This window comes from Struthio camelus, chromosome 5 (genome assembly GCF_040807025.1).
Source record: "Struthio camelus isolate bStrCam1 chromosome 5, bStrCam1.hap1, whole genome shotgun sequence".
NCBI classification, from domain to species: Eukaryota; Metazoa; Chordata; class Aves; order Struthioniformes; family Struthionidae; genus Struthio; species Struthio camelus.
In genome coordinates this window covers 29,095,865-29,121,290 of record NC_090946.1, presented here as the reverse complement: position 1 = coordinate 29,121,290, position 25,426 = coordinate 29,095,865, and positions in this window count along the sequence as shown.

The following is a 25,426-nucleotide window of genomic DNA, read 5'->3' as shown; positions in this document are numbered from 1 at the left end:
TTTTTCATCTTATGACAAGAGAGAGAGAGAGAGAGAGAGAGAGAGAGAGAGAGAGAGAGAGAGAGAGAGAATTTCATGTTGATAGAGAAATGCATGCTTTCCTTACTAGAACAAAGCTAATGGGCACCAAACCTTTAAATCTTTTAACCACAGCAAAATCCTTTGATCTTAAGTTTACCTGTCCTATTAGGGGGTGAAAAAACCTTACAATGCCTTACCCCTTGCCCCTTTTTCATACTCTGATGCTCATAAAGCTCACTGCATTATTTCAAGTGTTAATGTGAAAAAAATAAAAATAATTAAAAAAAAATCATGCCATAATGCTGCAAAAAGCAGAGGCTGAAGCTACAAAGTCTTTAAGATTCTGAGCATTCAAGTTTATCTTTAGCTTCTCAGCTTACATTTAGGCTTTTAAATATTCACCATATTTCTGAAATATTTGAACTCAGCAATTACAGTTTGAGTCAAGATTCTGCAGGGTCTTAGGCGGAGAACGATTTCCCTTTGAAAGGCATTTACAGAGTAATTTCTCTGAAGACGGGACTTTATGTTGAGCTGTCTTCTTGAGTCTTGCCGAATTGGAACTCAAGTCATGCTATGATGATATTGAGATGATACTTTACTTAAATCCAGGTAGGGTAAAAAAGCTTGAAAGGAGAGAGCTGTAGGATGCTGAGCCAAGTAATTGCTCAAGGCACCGAGCAGCTAAATGAAGCACCTGTTAATAGCATCATACATGTTCATCTTTGTTTGGTCTTCATGGATGTACCGTTAACTCCTCCATAGGCTTCAGCAAAACAGCATGCTGAGTGATGGCGGGGGTAAAGGAACAAACCAATATAGTCTTTTCTCATATCACAGAGCTGAATTGTCACTGCACATATTCTTCTGTATTAAACCAGTTCCTCTTACAGTGCCCATGTCAGAGCATATTTTGGGAATCTCCTTATGGATGCCTATCAGAAGTGCTTGGAGCTTTGTCTCTCTGCACCCACTGTGACAGGCTACAGAAACCTGAAGTATGGAGGCTTGTGGAAATCCTGGCAGGCTGAGCCGACCGTAAGGAGAGGGTGCAGACATCACAGGCGTGCTCAGTGGCTGAAGGGGGAAGCCCTGCAAGTCAGTTAAGAACGCTCCATTGCCTGCTATTGTGCAGCAGACAAAACACAATCCCGACCAGCAGCTTCAAGCTCCATCAGGCACGTGTTAGGCAGAAAGCCAACCTATGACCACAGCTCCTGATAAACAAGAGTCAATCAGGTTTCAGACAAAGGAAGCCAACGTGTTTCCACACTCCCTTATAGTGGATGAAACGAACCCCACGCCTCAAAAAAATTACAGAAGTTTCCCACTAATAGAGCATCAAACTCAAAAATTACAGAATAGCAGACACATAACAGTGCATATCATAACTGATCCTCAGTATCTTGCTGGAAATCCACAACCCCTATGTCTACAATTGTCATTAATTTGAAGTGGGTTTTTAAATGAATACTCTGTGTAAAAACACTGAATTAAATAACTGATCAGAAATGGAAATAAAGATCAGAATTGTAGCAATCATTTTAGTTCCTTCTGCCTTTTATTTACATTCCTCTCTTTCCCTATGTGCAGACATATGTGCAGACATATGTGCAAATATACAGATACTCATCCCCTACATCTATATGCAATTATATTCCAGTTCCCATCTAGTCAATTCAGAGGTATAGTTCTGTAGACTAGAGGAAGATATTTTATCAAAACAGGCCTTTTCTTTTATCTGAATTCCCTGAGGTAATACGTTGACACTGTCAAGGGATTCAACCCTAACTTTTTCTTTTCTCCTTTGTCATATATTCTTTCCTCCCAGTAGTCTCATTTGTGCTTACACAGAGACCTTTCCCTCCACACACAAGAGACTCTCAGAAGTCACCTATACCTTCCTAATATATACCTATACTTAATAGCTATTAGTGCAGTTGCATTCCCTCATTTCTTCCACCGATATCAAGGGTTCAGGGATCACTCAGAGGGTGAAATTCTTTGCAAATAATTTATTCCATGCCTCAGGGCACCGACAGCATGTCAAACCATGGCCCAAACCATCCAAACAGCCAGTTAGGGTACTTTTGACAGCACAAACCTACTTTGAAACACATTTTCTTATGCACAGCTCTAACAGTTTGCCCTGGAAGACCACCCAACAACTAAGTAGTAGAAAATCTTTGTCTCTTATTGTTTCTTTCATTTTAAACTAACTTAATAAATGATTAGCTTAGCAGATCGGGTCCATCTCACTTTCACTATTTACAAAAGTTCAACCTGCAAAGAAACAACATAAAATTTTTTGAGGAATTCAAGGCCTGAACTGAATGGGGAAACTAGTAGCATCTAATCCAAGACCCATCTCATTCTAGCATCCCCTTCAGCCTCACCCACAAAGTAATTACTGCAGGAGATTGCCAAAAAGGTGCTAGCAGAAAATGGAAAATGTTTCATTGTTTCTTTGATATTCTATGATTAAGTAAACCAGGCAAATAGCACAGAAGCAGGAGAACTGCAGCCTATTACACTGTGGGGAGGACTTCACTTGGTAGCACAGGAAAGGGTGCATATGTATATATCTAAGACATATAGCTACAATAATACAGTGGTGTGCTGCCATGGTATTAGTCCAGTAAGGATAACAGCAGGTGCAGTATAAAAACATTCCTCCTATCCAACAGATGTATTATCTCAGAATACAGTGCAAAGAGGAAAGATCACAGGGAGCATTCAGAGCACTCATACCATTGAACTGAACTGCGCTTGAGAGCAGGCAAAACGTGTGTGCTGCTTTGAAACAGTACACCAAGAAGTAGGCATGCCTGCCATTGTATAGATAATCAGAGTCTCTTCCCAATAACGGAGGTCTTGTTTCATTTTCCCAGTGCTGCATGAGGCTGACATCTGAAAGCTGGTAAGCAAAGCTATCGCACAACCCAACATGCAGGTTCCACCCACTGCCAAGGTCAACACAGATAGCCTAGAAACACTTGTGTCCCGGTGACTGCTCCGATTACAACACATCTGAGCTCAAAAAAGGGGGAGGAGGGGGAGGAAAGGGGATTTTCAGAGTGTGAAGCAGAGGGACAGGTTATAGGTCGCCTGAAAGTATTTCATGAACTGAACGTCTCATATAAACAAGAGTCTAATGTTGAGAAATATTTTTATCCCCTGCATTTTTGAAGGATTGCTCTGGCACCACAAACACCTACACAGTGATGCTCTGCTACTACAGATCAATGCTGAAGGCAAAATCCTTGCCACTGAAGTCAGGTATGTCATCATGAAAACAAGATGAACATATTTTTAAAGCATGGCCCTGCAAAGGAGGTATTTAGTACCCATACCCATACCCATAGTAACACCCTGATGCGCCTGTATTCTGAGATAATAAATCTGTTGGACAGGAGAAAGCCATCCACGCGGCACCTTCTGCAAGAGCGCTGCCTCTGAGCAGGGGCAGGACCCATCGCCTGCTCAGAGCTGCTTAGAGGCCCACGGCTCCCCAGACACGCGCACGCACAGTCACGGCTATCGCAGCGTGCCTTCCTTGTTGTCTTTCAAGAAAAGCAAGGACAACTTGGACAGAAGCCCTCAGTTGCACTTCCTGTACTGGCAAAGGGGGAACAAAGACCTCCTCCTGAGGCCAACCAAGAGGCGGTACGTATCAGCAAACTGCTGGCGCGGCATGAGCAGAGAGCCTGTCAGCTGTTACCGCAAAACTTTGCGGGCCAGCGTGTCTACGCTGGGGAAGGGCAAGCACCCAGTGTTTATCCAAGAGCTTCAAGGCATATAACTTTCATACTAACGTTATCCAAGCACTATTTTGTACATCACCTTTTAAAAATTTAACCCTGGCTCTGGTATGTTATTAAATGTTGCTAAAAGGTTAGCACACCTTCACCTTGTCTGCACTGAAATAGAAAATAGATTTGCTGTGGAAGGCTAATCCTAAAAGAAATGAGATAGTGCCCATGTAGCCACCTTGAGAGTATCAGATGCTAAGGTGTTGTAACTAGCAACCAATACCTGTCATTTGATGAGAGTGAAACTAAATCCACTAACCTGAATCTGATCAATTATTTTTCAACATGGATTAACAAAAATTAAACTGTTAAGGTCTGAAGAGCAGCTAGAGATCAACTATTGCTTTCAGCATAATGGCTTTTCTATATAGATATATTTGCCAAATAAGGTGAAAGCTTTGGAGAATTTCTGAGATAAAATTTTCTCCCATAAATATATCTACTCTTCATTAGTTCTAGCAAGTCTTTACAATCACCCTTCATCTTCAAAGGGCCCCATTAACCTTGCTAGAACACAAAAAAAAAAGAACTATGAGAAAGATGAAGCAGTTAGAAATATGGTTTTGTTATTTCAATCTGGAATATTTTGGAGACTTCTAGAGTTTAGCGAAGGCTTCTGATACTTCAGCTCTTCACTGTGCATCAGTTTCCCCATTACTGAAAGAGAAATAGCACTTCACCTACCTTACACAGTGTTCTTGCTCATTCTTTGGGGGAAAGCTTCAAGGCCCACAGCAGGCTGAAACCGAGAAAAAGATAAAAAAAATATTTTCAAGGAAGGTGAGGGAATACTTTTTCTTCCAAAAAAAAAGTGAGCAGGAGGCTTTCTATGCAGAAATAAAAAAAAACCTAGCAACACTTAATCTATCTCTTATGCCCTAAAGCTGACCCTAGAAGTCTAGCTATTAGGTCCCGGGCAGAAATCATTTGCACCTCTCCCTTCATCACCTTGACTCAGAAAAGATCAGATAAATTAGTTCACAATCCCAGTTCATGGATGAAATGATAGAAAATTCATTTGCCATCACTATAAAAAGGTAGATCACAATTTGGATTTAAGTTCAGATTCACAGCTATGCAGGCCTCTGCTGCTAACTCAGCAATCGCAATTTTGTGCTTGTTTTTGTCTTGTTTTTAAACTCTCTTCCTTCATCTCTGGATAACAAATCAGTTAGCATTAAGTAAACTGTCATGGCAGGATGTTGAATAAAGACCAGAAGGCCTCTCCACATACACCACGTCACTGCCACCGTTTAGTTATAATATTACGTCATCTAACAATAGCAAGTACCGAGGAGTGGAAAGATCAGGTTTCTACCTTAAGGATAGTTATACTGAAAAACCACCGAAATTATTAAGGCCTACTTGAATAATTATGGCCAGATTTTCAGGTGTAAATGGTGACCTGACATGTCTTAGTCATGTAATTAAAAATCTGAACTAGTAATAAATTTTGAATAATAAAATGTAGCAGACATGACCCAGAGAAACAACAACCGTCTGCACTCCTTCTGAAGTAAAGGGACATGCGTATACTCAGGGAAAGATCCAGCCTTATGAAAAGTCACATTAGGAAAAAGAGACAGCAGTTATTTCTGTAATAGCACATTGTCAGCCTAAGAATTTAAACGACAAAATGAGATAAATAATCTTCAGTGGTGGCTATTTATTACAGAACATCATTTTACGCAAAAAAAGCAAGAAAGTAAATGGCTTACCAAAAGACGCCACTTATTAATAGGAATGCTAACCGAACAGAATGGTTTACACTCCTAAGTTTCGGTAGAAATACATGCAGTAATTGAAAACCACAAAGGATTTTATAAATAATTATCAAATACAGAAAAACAAAGGCATAGATCATCTTAATTGCTTATAAATTGTTTCATTTGGTACATGAGAGTTGCACAGTAAACTGTGATTATCATCTTTTGGGTTGATTTAAAATTATATTTGTTAGCCTTTCTCAGAAAAAAAATAAATAAAGGGAAACGCAACTGAAATCTAAGAAAGTTCCTTTAAAACGCCTCTTTCCTAATTCTCTATTTCTGTTGATTACTCTGCTGACTAGCAAGGAGCTTTGAATGTGGCAAATGCCTTTCCTTTAGACAACAGATAAAATGAATGTTCCAGCATTTTGGAAAGTTAGCCTCTGACTGAGGGAACTGAGATTGCAGAGCCTACTTACCCACTGAATCTAACTTAACAGTAAACATGTATTACACTGGATTAGCACTTCATAAAGTTATTTAATTACTAATTGGGGTACCAGAAATGAAAGGTTCTCCTGCATCATGCTTCTGCACATACTGCTTGAGACAAAAGGCTGGGTTTTACACTTCTCTGATAAACTAAAAATAGCTAGGACTGACCCAATGTACTACTAAAAGTTAGTTTTTAGCCCTGAGAATTTTTATTAGATACATTCCTATATCTGTGTCCTATTTTATTGACACAGTATCAAGTATATATTCTGATTATCAAGTATTCTGATTAGAATAGGCCAGAAATGTTATTAAACTAGACATAAGCAGCAAACTCGCACAGTACCAACCTTTTATATGTACACCAAAAAGTAGCAAGATTGTCAGACTTGCAGCCAAGAACTCAAGAAATTAGTCATTTTTTCTTCTAAGAGTGCATTACGTTGTTAAAATTCCTGATAAATTATGGTCATGTATGGACTGAAGAAGGAAGAACGAGGGTACTCTCTGAAATACCTCCCAGTGCCAGATAAGAAGCCAAAGCAAAGGTTAAACAGTCATACTGCAGTTAAATCCTAACAGTAAGAAGTTAATAAAAAGTCAACTGTTATTAAAATATCTGTTAATTGTGGCCAAAAGACTGCGGTGCTAATGAAAAAATAACTTTTTATATTTAATAAGAGGATATTGAAAGAGATACCTGTTTTTATTCTTTGTTTTACAACGCTTCTGCTTAATGACAACAAGGAATACATTCATAAAATGAAGTCCAGGAGACAAATGAAACTAACAGGGGACCGTTCACAGATTGTACTCCTGAAAGCTTTTCCATGTTCTTTTTAACTCCACCGACTGGAGATATTGCACCTAAATAAAATAACTGCCCTAGCGGGGTTTGGATATATTTTTCCTTCAGTTAAAACAATGAGAAAAATAAGGCCTTAGAAGTTTGAAGAGTAGGATGAGCCTATGAGTCACAATTAAATTAATGCTATGAATGCTGTTAATTGTCAGCAATTTCAGTCTGCGCACCTCTTTGTGGGTGTGCAAATATTGTTAAAAGAGACAAACATGCTTACAGTTAGGGCAGCTGGTAGTATCAGTCCAGTTTGAGCTGAAGTTATGCCAGCACTTCAGTTTGACAGATCAATTTGCCACCTATGCATAGTAGCCACCAAGCATTATTTGACGTTTATTCTTGTTCCATAGGTTATACTTCCTGCTTATCTTATCTTCGTTCTGCCATTGCACGCTAGGAAACATGGGTTCTGAATTTAAAAAGAAGTTTAATTTATAGGCTCCTTAAAGGTCCTTTTACTTTCCAAAGGGGTTTGATGTTAGGTCAAATAAATCCATGAAATGAACTAAACGCACTCCTACTTTTAATAAATGTTAACGAAATAACATTCTGCCAAGAATGCTATCGTTACATATTTATACAGGGGTGCTGTATCTTTGAATTAATTACATATTGCTAAAATCCACATACTTGCAATTCAATTTATTTAATAAGCATGCTTTAAATATATGTATACATATAAAGTATACTTCAAATATGTACAATTCCAAAAAACTGACGTTAAAACCCAAAGCAGTTATTGTATATGCATTCCAAAGAGCAAGACAATTCAAAGTGAAGGATTAGACCACTGCCAGTACAAATTCCTAGCTTTCATTTCTACATTCTTTCCTAAAGCTCAAGGCATGCTCTTCATACCTACCTACCTAAGATGAAATATTTTCTTGCTTCTAGAAGTAGCCCAAAATGTAAACAATATTTTTGCATGATTTTTAGTGGTATATCTTATAACAAAATTCATGTCATTGTATGCCCTATTAATCATAGGGCATATTTCAGTCAGTGTAAACAGTTCTATTGACTGAAAGGCTATTAGCATAGCTGAAGATTTCATAATGTTCTTGTCTTCATGCACACGCTCATGTTAAATGCTGTGGGCAATACACAATAAATATTCTATGTATATGTATTATAAGCTGATCAAAAACCAGTCATTTCTGGAAAAAAATTTAAATTTAAACTCAAAGAATCTGAAATATCTGCATTTCATTCTGGCGTTGCTGTGATTTTACATTTTTAAGGCTACATATTTATGCATGTAATAAAATATGAAATTTGATATATCAAAAATGTACTTGGCAAATTAAAAACTATTTCAATTGGAAAAATAATTTTAGAAATGAATATTTAAAATATTGAAAAACTAGAATATTGCCATTAAGGAAAAAAAAGGAAAAGGCCATTAATCAGTACCCCTCCTTTTGTTATACTTCTTTGAATAGGTCCATATATTATTTAATGGGTTTTGTAGAGATACATTTACATGAGTTATAGATCACATTACAACTGATGAATGCCCAACACACAAGTATGTTATGAAAGGTCATCAGTTACAAGTGAAAATGCATAATGCATGGTTGCTGAATATGTTTGCAAGTTTTCTCTGCTCATACAGAGTAGCTACTTGGGCAACACTGAGCAGTGAAACTTTGAACATGAGAGACCTACAAACATTATTTAAATTTATGTGCTACTCGGAGGTCCATTGGCTTGGAGGTCACAGTCAACTCAGGCAATGTTACACACCGCGTGTGTCCGGGCTCAGCTCAAGAGGAAGAGATAAAAACAGAACCCAGATGCATTGATGCTTTCTCCTGAAAAACCACTAGTGAAATATCTAGAGTTTCAGATAATTCTCTGCAGTACTTTGCAACTCCTAAAGCCTTTATAGCTTCTCTTAAAATACAACAAACAATATGTGATTTTAACATATAAATCATAATAAAAATGAAAGCCTGTGGTTCTACCGTCTCAGCAAAATTCTGCCATAATTTTCTGTAATCTAGCCATGAGAAGTTCAAAGTACAAAAGCAACTGTCTATGCCCATGGTCTCCCTCTCTTCTTCCTACTACTAGCACTCACATCAGCATCTTCCAATTTCCTTTACTAAAAAGCGTCAAAGAACAAGCTTTTGGAGCTACAGTTACTGTCATTTTGGTTGGGAGCGATCTCCATGTGCCAGAAAGTATAAAAACATTCCGTAAAATCATGCCCCATCATCCATTAGAAGAAATACTGTGCACAGCTGTGATCAAGGCTGAAATTTAATTCTGAAAAATCCCTGTGCTTATGAGAATTTTGAACCAGATTAAGCGTTGTGTAAGCTGCTCTATTGTCTCAATGAACATGCTCGTGCAGCCCTCCACAAAGCTGAGTCTTGAGAGTACGTGTCAGGTCAAACGTGGCTAAGCGCGTAGGGAAGACATGAGGCTACAAGGCAAAACTAGTCTGACTGCTTGTGCTCATTTTACCTGTGAAAGTCTGAGGCCCTGGAGGGTACAATGCAAGTTGCTCTTTTTCCAGCCGTTGTAGGCTCAAATCCCTTAGGAGCGTGAAAGTCTACTTCGTTATCCAAACATCTATTTCATTATGAATATCCGTCTAGACATAAGAGAGATCAGAATACAGCATTGCTCATGGCCCAACGCACACTGTGACAGCAGCAAGCAAAAAAAACACACAATGGCCTTAACTAACCTTGGCTAACTTCTAGTTGCAGAGAAAACCAACCAAACATCAGAGCAGTTAAGGATTCATTAATACTTGCACGAACAAACTTCCTCCTAGTGGCTGCTACTAAGATTTGACAGTACGTCCTTGACGTATTAGCTAAAAAAGGAATTTAAGATGCTTTCTCCCAGTAACAATTAATTTATTTTCAAAGAAACAAAGGACTTTAATAAAAGAACAAAGTAGATTCTGCTGCGGTCTGATCATTTCCTCTGAAATTTTAAAGAATAAAAAAGAAGCATGGGTTAATAGTTTAGCATATGCCTGAAAGCATTGACATCTACTTTGAATGATATCTGCCAAGAATAGTATCATTGTTACTTTCAGTGTACATTGTGTGGCTGTAGGAACAGTTGTGCAGTTTATCACCTAAATTCTTCCCAGAAGCCCCATCCGACCGTTTGCATTATTTCTTTGTTTTAACACCCATGCTTTTTTAAAATTATACATTGAAAAAACCATAAGTGATAGCCTGGCAGTCTTTTGTAATCTCCTGCTTTATTATCTTGTGAGCATAATTTAGTCAAGGAATGATATATTTACTTTTTCCTGTGAGTTTCAGAAGCAGATCATCATTGTTGTAAGTCTACTCAAAGTTATGCCTAAACATTTTCAAGAGTGCCTAGCTATGGATAGCTGCTAATTTATTGTGCATGGTTTTAAACAATAAAATTTCATTTTCTGATTATTACCTTTTACTATCAATTCAATTAATTTTTATTGAATTTATTAGGTGTTATTCCTGAGTGCCTATTTGTTACCTTAACATGACTTTACATGAATTATCTTGTACAAAGGCTATCTTAAGAACATGGAGTCCTTGGACAACTAAGTAATCATGTAGTGTGGAAAAAGCAAACACTGAAAGACTTTAAGTAGTGATTATGATGAGAGTAGAGACTCCTCCTCATGTGATTGAGCCTGAGGGGGCAGAGTCTTACATGATTTAATTCTCCTTGTAAAAGTGTACAGCAATTAGAAAGAATATTTTCTTTTCTATTCTGGGTTTCCCATAGTACCTGCAAAACTCAACAGTTTTTTTTTTTTTTTTGGCTAAGCTTTTGGTAAGACAGCTTAATAAAAACTAATTTAAAATCAAAATTTAAGCCCCCAACAAGGAATTTAAGTTAACAACGCCACTCTGACTCCCAGTTTTACTAGTTCCGTCCTATACTCAGTGGTAGAGGTATGCAACTTATGTCTTACTCTTGTTCAGTGTATAAGTTAACAGAGCAGACACCGTCTTCATAAGGAAAAGCTTGATTGATTCAAAAAAAAATACACACACACACAAAAACAACAAACAACTTTCTAGAGTTTCTCCTTTTTCTTCTTCATCTCAAGTACTGGAAATTTACAGCTGCAAATACCCCTCTTCATATCCTTAGTTCTTTCTAGATGAAAAACCCATTTGTTCTGGCCACAACAGAGCATTGTCCACCCAAGATCATCTATTCCTGCTTCTTATTCTTCTGACGTTCACTTCTTCTGATGCCTTACAGTGTTCACAAACACACAGCAGTACCAGAACCTCTCAGTATATGCCCACCACATGCATCTTTCCTAAATTCTCGAATCATTTTTGAGCATCTAATTGGCTAGACAGCCTAACCATAATAGCTCAAGAAATGAACTTGGAATTTCTCTATGACTGCTTTGATATCCTCATTTCACTGACAAATGAGATACATTTTCTTTTAAATGAGACTGATTATCAATCTTGACCTGTCTCATTCCATGTTTGCTTAACTGTATTCCAGAAAATCCCCATAAGTGCCAGTTATTGTGGCACAGATTTCGTCATCTGCTTTTCCACCAGTAAAGACGCCTTCTTAACGTTGCTTAACTTACTGCATGGTTGTCACTGTTGACTTGAATGTGCCATGGTTCCCACAGCAGTTTGCCTCCATTCAGGGAGTTTTACCTCCATTCAGGGCCAGACCAGACTCCCGTAACATCAGCTTCTGCTGCTCTGTTCCTCAAATCAGTGACTGTATTGGCCACATCGATCAATAACACTTGCCATTTTCCATTCGTTTTAATATCTTTCTTCTGTTTTCCCATTACTTAAAACTCCTTTAGATGAGATGTTGAATAAGGTCATGGAAACTTTGCTACATCCGTCTCTATGTTTCTGTTAGTCTTTTGCTTTCATCTTTCATTATAACAACTTCCTGATTTCAGTACAGCTATAGTATTAATTAGAGTTCCTGGATAAAGGTTTATAGTTTTTAGGATTTGATAAATTTCATGAGTTAAAAAATTTTTTTGTCCCTAAAAAGGCATATTGTTTGCTTTACAAATCACTAAATCCCCGTGTGAGATGATTCAATACGAAATTCAGGTTCATGATAGCAATTATAATGCACTTGTCATATTTTTTTCTGACCTCCTTATTGAAACTTCTTGTACATTCTCTTGAATAAAGTGCAAGTCCTAGTATCAAGGAATTGCTTGACCACTATAATTTGGAGGAGAACTTGAAACCCATAGAAGAGACTAAGCACCTAGCAGTTTACTTAACTTCCATTTGATGCTCACTACTTTTAATTAGGTTTTCAAGCCTTCATCCCCAAAACTTTTTTTAGTTTGCCATATAAAAGCATATCTTTATGTCTTTCATTCTGAAAGTCTTCTAATTTCATGCATAGTTACTGTTTATTAACAGCATATTTTGTGCCATTTCAAGTGAAACTTAAGTGCCTATTGTCCCTGAGTGCCTATGCTTTACTATAATGACCTCCCCCCGCCCCCATTTCTGTAGTTCTCCCCCACAATTCTTGACACACAGTGCCTTTCATGGACAGCATTCACTGAGTGGAAGACTACTGAAAGTATTTCAATATCCTTCTTATGCAGCATATAATCTTATGTCTTATTGACTTTCTATCACCCAAAGCCTACAATGAACACAGAATTATTAATTTCCTTATGGGATTTTGTATGGTACTTTCACTACAGTATCTGAGTTCTTTGAAAACATTAATGAACTGATCCTCTCAACACCCTTTTGAAGTAAGAGAATATTTTTATCACTATTTTACACAAGGGGAATGGAATAATTGAGATAAAAGCCAACATGTTCAGAAGTGTCAGCTAATTTTGTTTGCCCATTTTGAAAGCCTGGGACCTGAGTATTCCAATAGCTAAGATTTTTAAAGCTCTTTATAAGTTCAGAGCAAAGATCCTGATTATATCAGTTGCTGCTGTGAATGCAAAATGTTGTGCATGTTCAACTTTTCTTCAGATCAAAATTCACTTGTCTCAAATTGAGCACTCAAAGTGAGAAGACTTGGAAAAGTTTGTTTTGAATCACCCACCCATTACTTTAAAGGAATCATGTGGCTTAAATAGAGTACTTTTCTTTGGCTAAAATAACAAAAGCATTCTTCCTCTTCCTTTGTGTCATTCACAAGATCCCAGTTCAATTTCCACAGCAAAAGAGATTTCCTGTAGAACCCCATCTTCTTCACTGAAGGACCCCAAGCCATGACTAAAACAAGTCTATTTTGTGCACCAGAACTGGACGTGGAAAAAAATATATTTATCATTTTTTTCTAACTGAAGACTACATAAGATGTCTGCATGCAAAGGGGAAGAACTACAGTGAAACAGAACTTTATGTGGCAAATCGTGATCATGACTCTGAAATCTTCAACCACGGACCAAAGAAAAGAAACAGGGCAATGTCAGACAGAACCTGTGAGACACAATTAGAGTTTAATTGCAGGCTAACATGTTGAGATTTTTTCCCCAATTCTTTCAATATAACCAAATTTGGAAAGCTATTCCACTGCAAGAGATTATTCCCTGACACCTGGATTTCAAGTTTAGCAATTGAATTCTCAATCTCATGCATCTGGCAGGGTCTTAACAATGTAAAATTTTACAAGGGAACTTTAACCACCCAGACATGTAAGCGCTACAAGACCTAGAATAACTTTTTAGAAACGTTTTCAGGTACACAAATACACCTGCATACATTACCTACCTATATGAAATTATTGTATGCACTTTTTTGCTCGTCTTTTTACATACAACATAACAAATGCTACGTTTACATAGAACATATGACAAAATCTGATACATCCTCAGAAGTGAAGGGGGGAAACTAAGGAGGACCTCTAAAAATCAGGCTATATTTTCAGAGAGTGTAAAGCAATGCAATTGCTAAACAATCTGCATTTAAAAATTATCTAAAGTGAAGTTTATTTACCTTTCTGCAAGCTAACTTTTAAGGTCTGGTTTCAGTAGTCATTTCAGTGCTTTGTCATCAATGCCTATAGAGAGCTCAGTGAGGGAAACCAGCCTATGGTATTAAGAGGAAATGGAAGAGAAAGTGAAAAGTTATACCACAAGTTCTGAGCTCGTGCCACACGTACACACAAGCACAGAGCGAAACATCTGCCAGGTACTAGCGACAGCCCCCCACCTCAAACTTCTTTTGGCATAGCTCCCCATAGCTGACCATAATAATCAACAACAGGTAAAAGAGATGTTCAGTTCTGGAAATAAATCAACCTTGTCAAAGGAAAAAGCAGTCATCTAAAAGCACAGAGTGAAAAACTTAGGCTGCTGTGAAATATATGAGAGTTTTTCTATTGGCTTCAGTGGGACCTGGATTTCAACTTAAATCTATATTACACTAATGGTAACAGCTACAAGAAAAGCTGTTTTAAAACATGAGCTTTCTCTAAGGTAAAATTATAGCAGTGGAACTTCTTTGTTGGTGTCACAAACAGATGATATCTTGGAATCACAGAATTGAAGACCCAGAAAAGATCCAGAGATTGTCCCACGGAACTTCCTGGCTATTACACTTTTATCACGTTATTACCTCATTGACATCAATAACATGTATTTGACTGAAGTGCATCTTAAGAAGAATAGCTAGATTTTATTTTAAAATAGCAAGAGATAGAAAATTCACCGTTTCCTTTCAATGTTTATTATTTACCATTTCCGCCAAGCCTAGGCCCCATTTATGATTTAAATGCACCTGATTTTGGCTTGCTTAGTTAGCTCTTGCTATATATTTCTAAACTAGACTGAAATAAGCTCTCAACATCCATCATGAAGGTACCTATATCCAGAAATCAAAAGTTCATTATAAATTTTTTTTTTTTTTACTTAATGCAGATAAGTCTTATTATATATCTTACTGCGAGGCACTTTCTCCTGTCCTAGAATTATGCTTTCTGTTCTTTCAATATTATTTTCATGTTTTAACATTTAAATCCTTGGGTATTACAAACAGACAGTGTGCTCATCAAGGGCAGGAAGAGAGGTAAAATTACTACTTTTCATCTATCATTCATAAAGTTGCAGTAACCTTATTAACCACAGCGTTACATTGGGAACGTCTATCAGTTTGCCTGCTCTTTGAGCTTGATTGCTTTTCCAGAGCTATTACTTGCCCTATACTGTAGGAATGGTGGTCTTTCCTCTCTCCGAGCATAAAATTTGCCCTAACAGTTTGTTACACTTTTTGTGAATGGGTTCCGGTTTCTAAGTAGTCCAGCTTGCTCTGAATGAGCATGAAGTTCCCTTCTATGACTTCTTGGGACGGAGCTGATAGATCAGATTTTAATATTTTCAAGTTTGTATAAGAGACTAACTTAAAATCTGATTTTTTAAACATCAGAAATAAAGTCGTATGCTTTATCCACATGGGGTAATTCCCCTACTGAGGCTAGGGGCAAATAGCCTATAGGCCTGTTGTTAATCTCTCCTTTGCTAATTGCATCCCCCTCTCTCATTGCTTGTAACTGTATGTTAACTGTTTACATAAGATGGTTTAAAAACATACATTTGTATTCACTTATTTCATACTGCAAGAAATGCACCTCAGATATTTCTTCTCAGCTTTTGGAAAAAAAAAAAGTCCTTGCTAGCTAATTAGTTAAATAGGCATTCAATAATTCTAATCCTCCTTCATCATCTCCTGTTCTTGGTCACAAATCACAGGTCTACTTGTTTTTATTTCTAATTCTTTTCAGTCTTTTTCCACTAGATTTTCTTCTTATGCAGCTAGTAACATTGAATCCACTTGCCCAAGATGTTTGCATTCTCTCAGATTTTATGCAGTATTGAAGTTCATGCTTGCACTGATATTGTCTCCCCAGCCCAGCTTCCAGCTTGCGCTCCATGCCACACATCTCTTCTGCCCTCTGGCAGCGATGGAAACAGTCTATCCAAAACAAGTCATAACAACGGCTCCTTAATTTTTTTCCTGCCTGTACAGGAGAATACTGGAACTCATCCTTATGAAATATTGAAAGGTTTACACCAGTTCAGTATATGAAGCTAAAAACATGCAGGATTCAAGAGACTGTAAAATAATTATTTATTCATTGGCTAAACCCAAAAGTTAAAGAACAACTGCTTTTCTCAACCTATGACAAATGGTTCTGTGTTTCTTCCTTCCCTCCTTAATGCGAAAATGACCAATTTGGGCTTTATAGAAGATTTACTTAGACCCACAAAGAAATATATCACACTTACAGACTCCCTCTGTCAAATGCCTATGTTGCATGTTTTGTTTAGATTTGTAACGTTTATTCTCAGTACTCTAGCTATAACTACTAGCAACATTAAATCCCAGCCCACAGTTAGTCTCAATCAACCCCAAAGTGTATTTTTCAATAAACTAAATGCCACCAAAAAAGACAGAGTTGTACCTAGCAAACCTAATTATCAAAAGAACTCTTAGACTGACATATAACTCTTAATATTGACAGCCATGCCCCCATCATTCACTGGGAAAACGAAGAGATTGGTTGGGGAAGAAAAGCAAAACTACTAGACTACAAAGCAGAGAGCTAATTTGCATTCTTCATAGGTGCATCATGACTGAGCACAAGGGGCCCACAAAAACCATCTCTCAGCAATGCAACAAGCTAAATCAATATACTGCATTTGGTGAAGCAGGAGGCAGATGAAAAGCTTTTAACAAAGCACAGTATCATGCTATTCTGACAAACTTAGCTTGTCAAACTTTTACCGATTTTGACAAAGCATTTTGCTCATTGTAAAATTTAGTAGCAGCATGGTATGCTTTTGAAATGATAAAATGTTGCGCCTTTCAATTTATTAAGCTTCTGCTGCTCCTAATGAAGCGTGGTGGTGCTAATAGCAGAAGGATGGGAGGGGTCAAAGGAAAAAAAACCCTCAAAACCTTAAGGAAAGAACTAGCAGGCTGAGAACACAGAAAAAAATAATTGATCATGAACTTAAACACAGCCAGGATGGGCTGAAATGTGTTTTAATGGTTTTTCATGCAAATTTAAGATCCAGCAGAAATGATCTGTTTTGGGAAGTGAGGAAAAAAAAAAGATGAAGCAAATAAAGTTGTAGGAAAGTATTCAAATAAAATATTCCTTAATATTTTTCAGATTAATTTCAAAGACAGTCATCTTCTCCCAGCTGGGAGCCAAAGTCTCTCAGCACATGGGAGCTGATTTGTTATAGAAAATACTTTATGATTTCAATATATGCAATATGGGAACTTTCATAGCACCTCCCATATATGAATGTGAAAACAGTGTACAAGCATTACAATTCTTAGAACTCTCCAGTGAAATCTGCAGTACTCAAAGTACTTAGTCTGTAATTCATTCTTAAATCTTAATTCTTAGCCTTAAATGTGTCAGTGAGCTTCAGATTAAATACTCTAAAGAAATCATAAAATTAATCTCACTATATCTTGCAGAATGTCCAACATACACACTTACTTCTCAGTTTTCCCTAGCACATGAGCAGAATAGTCTCACAGAATATTATGAAGGCTAAAAAACCCCATGTCTTACAGGTCAATAGGAGGAAAGAACTCAGTGGACAGAATGAAAAAAGTAGGAGATTATGCAATGAAGGAGCTTTTTTTCCAAGTCATTATTTCCAAGCTTTGTAGCAATATTGGGATATTTTTGGATTCTTCATTGCATACTATGGCTTTTCTTTTTCAAAATGGGAAACTAGAATTTACACAGAGTCATTAGCTGAGATTAGAAACTAGCTCACTTAGTGCCCAGTACTGTGCTTTGCCCTCTGCCTCATCTAGGGTAGACTCACACCTAGGACTTACCAAATCAGGAAAGGTTGTCACAAACTGAAGTAAAACATTGAAAACTTTTGGTCTCTTCTCTTTGTTAGTGTGCAGTCTTGTAAATTTATGCAGTTTCTGGAAAGTACATATAAACACCACTTGGAAGAAGGCAGATATTCAGAGTGCTGAACTTTAAGGTCCTTAAGAAACAAGACTAGCCTGCCAGGCAGGTGTATCGCCAAACGAATTCAACCTAGGTTCCCATTCTGAATTGCCTTCTGGAAGAGAGTCTTCCTCTCTCTTTCCCTCTCTATCTCTCTGTTGACTACAGATGGTGTTGGGAAAATTAGCTCCTCAGCATTAAGCCTCTAAGATATTAGGAAAGACTCAAGAGTCATACTAGAGTTAAAGTTTGGTCAGCTCAGTCTCCTCTTTCTGATCTTCAGCAGCTGCTGCTGACCTTTCCTTTCATAGGCTTGCCTAATCACTTTTGAACTCGAAGCTTTTGGCATCAGCCAAATATTAAATTACAGGGCTCATTGTCATGGGATGAGCTGTGCAGGAAAGAACTTTCCTGTGTTTTGAACCTGCCCTTAGTTCTTGTACAGTAAGAAACAGTGAATAATTATTGCCTAGTCCCTTTTTCCATGACTCATTATTTTATATACTTTTATTGTAACTCCTCAATCACCTGTTTTCCAGGCTGAAGTGTCCCAATCTATTCAATCACTCCCTGTATTCAGGCTGTTCAGTACTTTAATCATTCCTCTCATCCTTTTTTATACCTTTTGCAGTTCTACTATATTTATCTGAAATGTGTAGAACACTGTTCATCAGATGCAGGCATGCCAAGGATTTATACAATAACTTGTTCTCTATTCCTTTTCTTGCTATTTTGACCACAGAGCTGATGCTTTCATGGTATTTTTACAATAACTCCAAGGTCTCTTTACTGAGTCATAATATCTATTTGAGAACCCATCATCAAGTATATACAGTTTGGGTTGTTTTCCTTTCTGTGCATTATTTTGCATTCATTGACATTCAATTTCATCTGTTATTTTATTGCCCAGTCATTCAGTAGCTGAGATGCTCCTGTAACTCATTACAGATAATTTTAACCACCTGAATAATTCAATATCAATAATTTTGTCATTTCATAATATAACCTCTTTTTGAAATCATTTGTGAATATATTGAACCATACAGGTCTTAGCACAGTACAGGACTCCATCAGTAATCTTCCCTCTATTCTGAAAACTGACCATTTATTCGCCTTTTGTTTTCCCCTTAAGTACTTATTAACTCATATAAAGACCTTCCTTTTTACCCAAAAGCAACTTTGTTTCTTTAATAACCCTCAACCAGGTAACTTCTGACAACCTTTTGGAAGTTTAAGTGGACTACACCAAGCAGTTCTACTTTAGTTATACGCTCACAGTCTGTAAAGTAATCCAATAGATTTGTGAGGCAGGATTTCCCTCTACAGAAAGGCATTATCGTTATATCTCTCTCTAAGTCTAGTTATTCTGCATCTTAACTGTATTTCCTAAGAGATTTCTTATTACATTCATTAAATTTTTGTGTAGATCCCTAGAACCTCTAAAATACAGGCACATTTGTCTCTTTCCAATTCACTGATACTAAAGACAATTGAACTGATAGAACAGATGTCAGTTTTTCAGCTGTTCCTTCTTTGACCTTTTTGGCTGGTGCAAGTGATCTACTACTATTCATTTAATTTTGTTATTAAATACTTTGTTAGCTCTTCGGTTTGAGACAATTCATCCCGTTCCCTTGAATCACAGGATCATTCATGTTGGAAGGGACCTTGGAGGGTCATACAGTCCAGTCTCTTGCTCACAGCAGGGTCAACACTAATTTCAGACAAGATCAAGGTCACTTTGTCCAGTTGGATCTTGAAACCCTCCAAGGCCAGAGATTCCATCGCCACCTGGGCAACCTGTTCCAATGTGTAATTATCCTGTTAGAAACTCCTGATTCAATTTATAACCACTGTTTCCTGCTCTTCCATGACCTACCTCAGCAAAAAGCCTTGCCCCATCCTCTCACTAACCTTCTCTGACGTACTGCAATGCTGCTATTAAGCCTCCCCTCAGCCATCTCTTCTCCAAGCTAAGCAAGTCCTATTCCCTCAGCCTTAGCCTGGTGCTCCAGCCCCCTGCCCATACTGGTTACCCTCTGCTGGGCTTACTCATGTTTATCAGCATCTTTCTTGTATTAGGCAGCATTAAGCCGGACACACTATTCCACATAGTTTAAGTAGTGCTGAGTAAAGGGGAATAATCACCTCCCTTTACCTACTGGCTATTCTCCGTTGATGCAACCCAGGGTGCTGCTTGTCTATTGCTGCTAGAATGCACCGCTGACTCAAGTTTAGCCTACTGCCCAACTAGCTCTCCTTGTGCTTTTCAGCAGAACTGCTACCCATCCCATCAGTCCCGATGCAGAGTATTAATCCATCCCAGGGTAGAACTTTGTGAAATTCTACAGGACACAAACAAAGCTTCTTGTTTTATCCACTCCTTTAGTTCTGAAGGACAGCCCTGCTCTCAAGTGCTTCAGCTGCACCCCACACAGCTTGGTGTCCACTGCAGGCTTGATAAGGGTGCATTTGATCTCTTTCCCCCTCAAATAGCAATTCATCCATTTCCTGTCAGAAATACTTTGACATGCAAGTCCTAGCTAACATATCTTAGGAATTCCTTTACCTCTACAGCAGCCTTATCTTCTTTGACTACTCTTTTTACTGAACCATTATGAATCAGCCCTTCAGACTCTAGCAGGCTTTCAGCTTCTGATATAGATGGAAAAGGATTTACTATCAACATTCCATTTTAGCAAGTTATTCCATTATTTTAATACTTAAAATTCTATTTTTCTCTTGTCTGAGCAGAGCTTCCACATTTTTATCTCCAATATTGAAGGATACACATTTTGATTTCTAATGGTCTCCTTTCCTTTTGCTTTTGACTGTTTTTCCCCTTGTCCCTCAAAGGCTGTTTTTTTAAAGATGCCTCAGGTAAACAGCATCACTAATTATCTGCCCCTTTTAGTTCCTTTTTAAGCAAACTTTTACTTCAGTTTTAATTTTCTCTTCCCCAGTTAAATATAATGGAGGGTATTTTTAGCTTTTTGGTCCTATAAAGATGTTGAATTTGAGAATATTAGAGTGATGATTAAACTTCAAGGCATCATCTATGCACTGCTCAGGACTAGGGCAAGTATTGTTTCGGGAGGTCTAAAAACGTAATCTACATCATAGTCCTTCCTGACGCTACCTCATCTGCACATGGTTAACTGAAGTTGCTAATTATTACTGTGCTTTCTGCTCTTTACAGACTCTGTTTTCTTTTGGCGTGTCACTGACTGCAGGTTGGACAAACAATAGGAATTTAACTACGGACTTTCACCAGAAACGTATTCCATGTTAATCAGATGGTTAGCTCATTCACTAGTTTTCAATTATTTATACATCAAAGTGGTTCCATATACTAAAGATGTATTAAAAAAGAGAAACTATTTTTAAGTAAATGGAACCAACTGCTTCAAGGAAGTATCATACAGTATGGCAGTCTAAGTGCATTTGGTAAAAAGATGCAAAAATAGTGGTTTCACCATCTTATTTCCTGTAACACTTTGTAAAACTTAATTACATATATTCAGTATAAAAACAGTATCAGCAACGGTGGTATGCTAAAATTCAAACTGCAAAATGAGAACTGTTTTATTCAAACAGTTTTATTCCACTGTAACTACTAATAAAAGTTAGGCAGATTCAATCACTCCCCAGCAGAACTTAGATGCACAATAGTCATGCCACATAAAACCTTAAGTCTTAAAACCTATAGCAAAACCAAACAAAGCAATGGAGAAATTAGGAATATTTTTCCCAAGAGCGTTACATAGCAGAGAAATAAAACAGGCCATTTACCATTACACATCTACATTCTATTAAGAAAGAAGAGTCTCAGAATTTCATACACGGAAGACAGTATATATTTTGCATTCTGGCAAATGAATTTTTGAACAGTAGCTTTCTCTAGTTTTTAAACTAATATTCTTATGTCTGTTTACAGAAAAGCATTTTCAAAAAACAAAACAAAACAAAACACCCAACAACTACTTGGGAGTCCAAATGACTTTCAAGATGGACTATTTTGCTAACTTAAGTCTGCATTATGCATTTCTGCATTATGTTGTCAGGATTCCAAATACTATCTACCTTTTGGAACCAGAGTACTGAAAAGAGAGAGAGACTCGGCTGCCTCAGCAGAGGACTGTAAATCTTTAACTTTAGAACTCGCTCTCAAAATACTGTCCCAGTGAGCACAAGTCTCCTCATCCTCAGGAGGATACAGAAACTTCTTCCATCCCTGCCGAAGTGACTTTTGCCAATAAAGTTCTTGTGCTTTGTTAGTCAGACAGGAGGGCACACAAGATTTTTTGGGTCATCTTAATATTTCATATAACCTGTAAATATCTAGAGGCATCTCTGGATATAAGTTTGCATATGTCTTTGTTTACCATCAGGGTAACAAAGTTCATTAAAATTCTGCAAGATGAACAGACATGATTGGCATTCAACACATCTAGGCACTTGACACCAATACACACCAGCACAGCAGCACAGGCTCATATATATGATTATAGGTAGTTACTCAAGAGGAACAACAGGAACTATTTCTACCTGTGTGGAACTAGTTACAAAAACCAAGTTACACAAAACGGGTATGAAGATGTAATGAGTCCTTTAGAAATGGCTCAGCAGTCTCTACAGCCTTGCTGACAACAATAGTTTTCATTCTTCTCCGTATTTCTTTCTCCTGTATCCAACTCCATCCACAGTAACAAACATTCATAGATTTCCAAGTCTAGTTAACAAGTGTCTCACTATGCTTCAGGTATCTCCTCTAAATTCACTTTCCTGTGATGATAATAAGCATGTAAATGAGTCACAGTACAAACTATATCCTGCAGCCTTCGTATTTTTTCCCCTCAGAATTTCCCAGTGGGACCAGATCTTTAACATCATCTTCACATTTCCAACAAACTGAGTTTCAGAACATCTCAGCCTGTTTGGTCATGGGAAGTGTTGACCTCTAAGTAAAATAGTTCAAAAAAAAAAAAAAAAAAAAAGCTTTTCCGAAAAGCTGATAATAACAAGCTGTCCTGAAAGTCTGGCCAGGGCTCAGAGAGAAGGAAATTACTAGGATCTTCAGCTTGTACTAGCAGTAGTACAACCACATAGAGTGGCTAGAATTAAAATATTAAGGTTCTTGTTGACTGCAATCACTTTCAGAGAGAAAAGGGTATACTGGAATATGACATACGTTTGATGTAGACAACCATGCAAAAAGGAAACTTTTGCTTAAGAAAGCCTGGACAATGTATCTCAGTGTATAGAAATATTTTTAGGCATTTTGGGGAGTTTCATGACTGCTTTAGTGTTTGGATAAATTTAGGTAGAAGTGCCCCACAATAGTGTATGTATTTTAGGCATTTTCTAGCTGCTACAAAATTGAGTCTTGGATAAATATGTCCGCATTCAAAAGCCCATTTAGATAGGTCTTCCAAGGTGGGTGTCACTTTCACCGTGGTGTCCTAACATAAGAGGATACATAAAACAGTTCTCGGTCCATAACAAAAACTCCATCATCATAAGGTTTGACACAAGGCTAACTTGTGCATAAGCTGCAACCGCTCCTTAAAGAAAGATAGTCCAAGAACTTGCTTGTTTCCCCTCCCTTTCATTAAAAAAAATTGGAACAGTAATGGGCAGTTAGGCAGAGCTTCTAAATTATTACTATGTAACTAACCACAAACTAACTACTATGGAAAAAATTATCATCCTATCTCATAAATATAATACACATTGAAGACTTATGTAAAAATTTCAAGGAGTTATAGCTATGCCCCAGCTTTGAAAATACAACATATGCATCATGGAAAGATCAGAGATCATCTTAATATAAAACATTATACAGAATTTGGATACTCTTCTTTGGGCTATAGAAAGGTATTCGTGTTTAAGACTACCATGAAGACTACCATTTTAGAGACAGTATATTTGACATCCAAACTACACACATGGAAAGGGTATGATAGCAATGACATGCATACTTCCTCTTCTTTAAAAGTTACACTTGATGTGTATTGCAAAGTATACTCAAATATTCTGCAGAAAAAAATTTTTAATGAAGAACTAATGTTGTGAAATATTTTTCTTCACATTCTTCTCCAAAATATACTACATATCACATCATTGTAACTTTTACATCAATAGATTTTTCAGACAGTTTTAGACCTAATAATCTAACACGAACTTTTAGAAACACTAAAATAGGACACTTGTGTGTGAGGGACCACCTCCCACACACTATTGATTTGATACACAGAACTCATAAACGTTCTATTAAATAGCAGAGACATGAATATTAGATCCAAATTTTTGACTTAGGCTAAAGTTTTTGTTTTAAACAAACCAGGTATCTGTATTAAATGAGAAAGCAAGATAAGCCAAGAAAACCAGTCTTTCTATTGTCATGTATACAGCCAAGCATATGAAAGTTGTCGTGTATCTCATACAGCAAGCAAAATGATTCACTTGTTACCTGTGCAGTATTAGGTATCCAAGATGTCAGACTCTGAAATATTTAAGGAGCACAATATTCTCTTCAAGTGAATTTATTTTTAAACTACTGCTTTTTTTTTTTTTTTTTTTTTAAATACTAAACAAGATTAAATTGACCCAATCATTTGAATTCTTGATTAAGCCTGAGTCATGCTACGTTGTGCAATATTACATTACATCCCATCTGGCATGATTTAATACTGCATGGTACAATAGAGTGAAAGCAATTAAATGTATACTTCACATAAACGTCGTCTAAATAGCTATTACTTAACTTAGTTTGTAAAGGTAGTCCAATAGGTAACAGGCAATGCAGATGGACAAGAAAATGAAACGAGCTATATCATACATTCTTCACTCCCCAAATAACATTTCCTTTCTATCTAAAAATAAATTGGCAATATAACAAAAAAAAATTGTTAAGTACTGAAAAATTCTGTACCAGCAACACGTGTGGAATATGCTCTGAAGCACCTTCTGCTTACAGACTTTGGAAGATGTGTTCATAGTGTGCAACAACACAAATGTATGCTTAAAAAAGCAGGATACTAACCCAAGGCCATCTGAAATACAAAGAACTTGCTTCGATCTGATATAATGGCTGGAAACAGTTTTGTTTATTCTAAACTGTAACAAAATACCTACCTTGTAATCAACAATTTGTAATCAACACATTTGGACAACAGATAGTAAAGATGGGGCTCATATCTCATCTATGTGCTAATTTTCTCAACATACTTTATATTTAAGTCTTTGGAATTGTCACAAGACAATCAAATCAGCTCCGCTCACAGGTATGCAAAACACATTAAGATAAGAACTTACCAGTTCTATGTTTTGATTCAGCATCAAACATTACATGTGCAAGTTTGTCTTAAAAAAAAAAAAAAAGAAAAGAAAAAAAAATCACCCAAAAAAACACTTTCAAAACTGCTAGGAACATTTATGCGTATGTTGAGCCTCAGATGCCACAAAAGCATTCTAACTACGTTTATAAGCAAAACCCAACATGCCTCCTGCAGATGTGAAGCAGTGTGAATAAAATAAGCTCCCCATGTACATTTTGTACTGAACGCTAAGAATTCAAAAGAAACTCACAA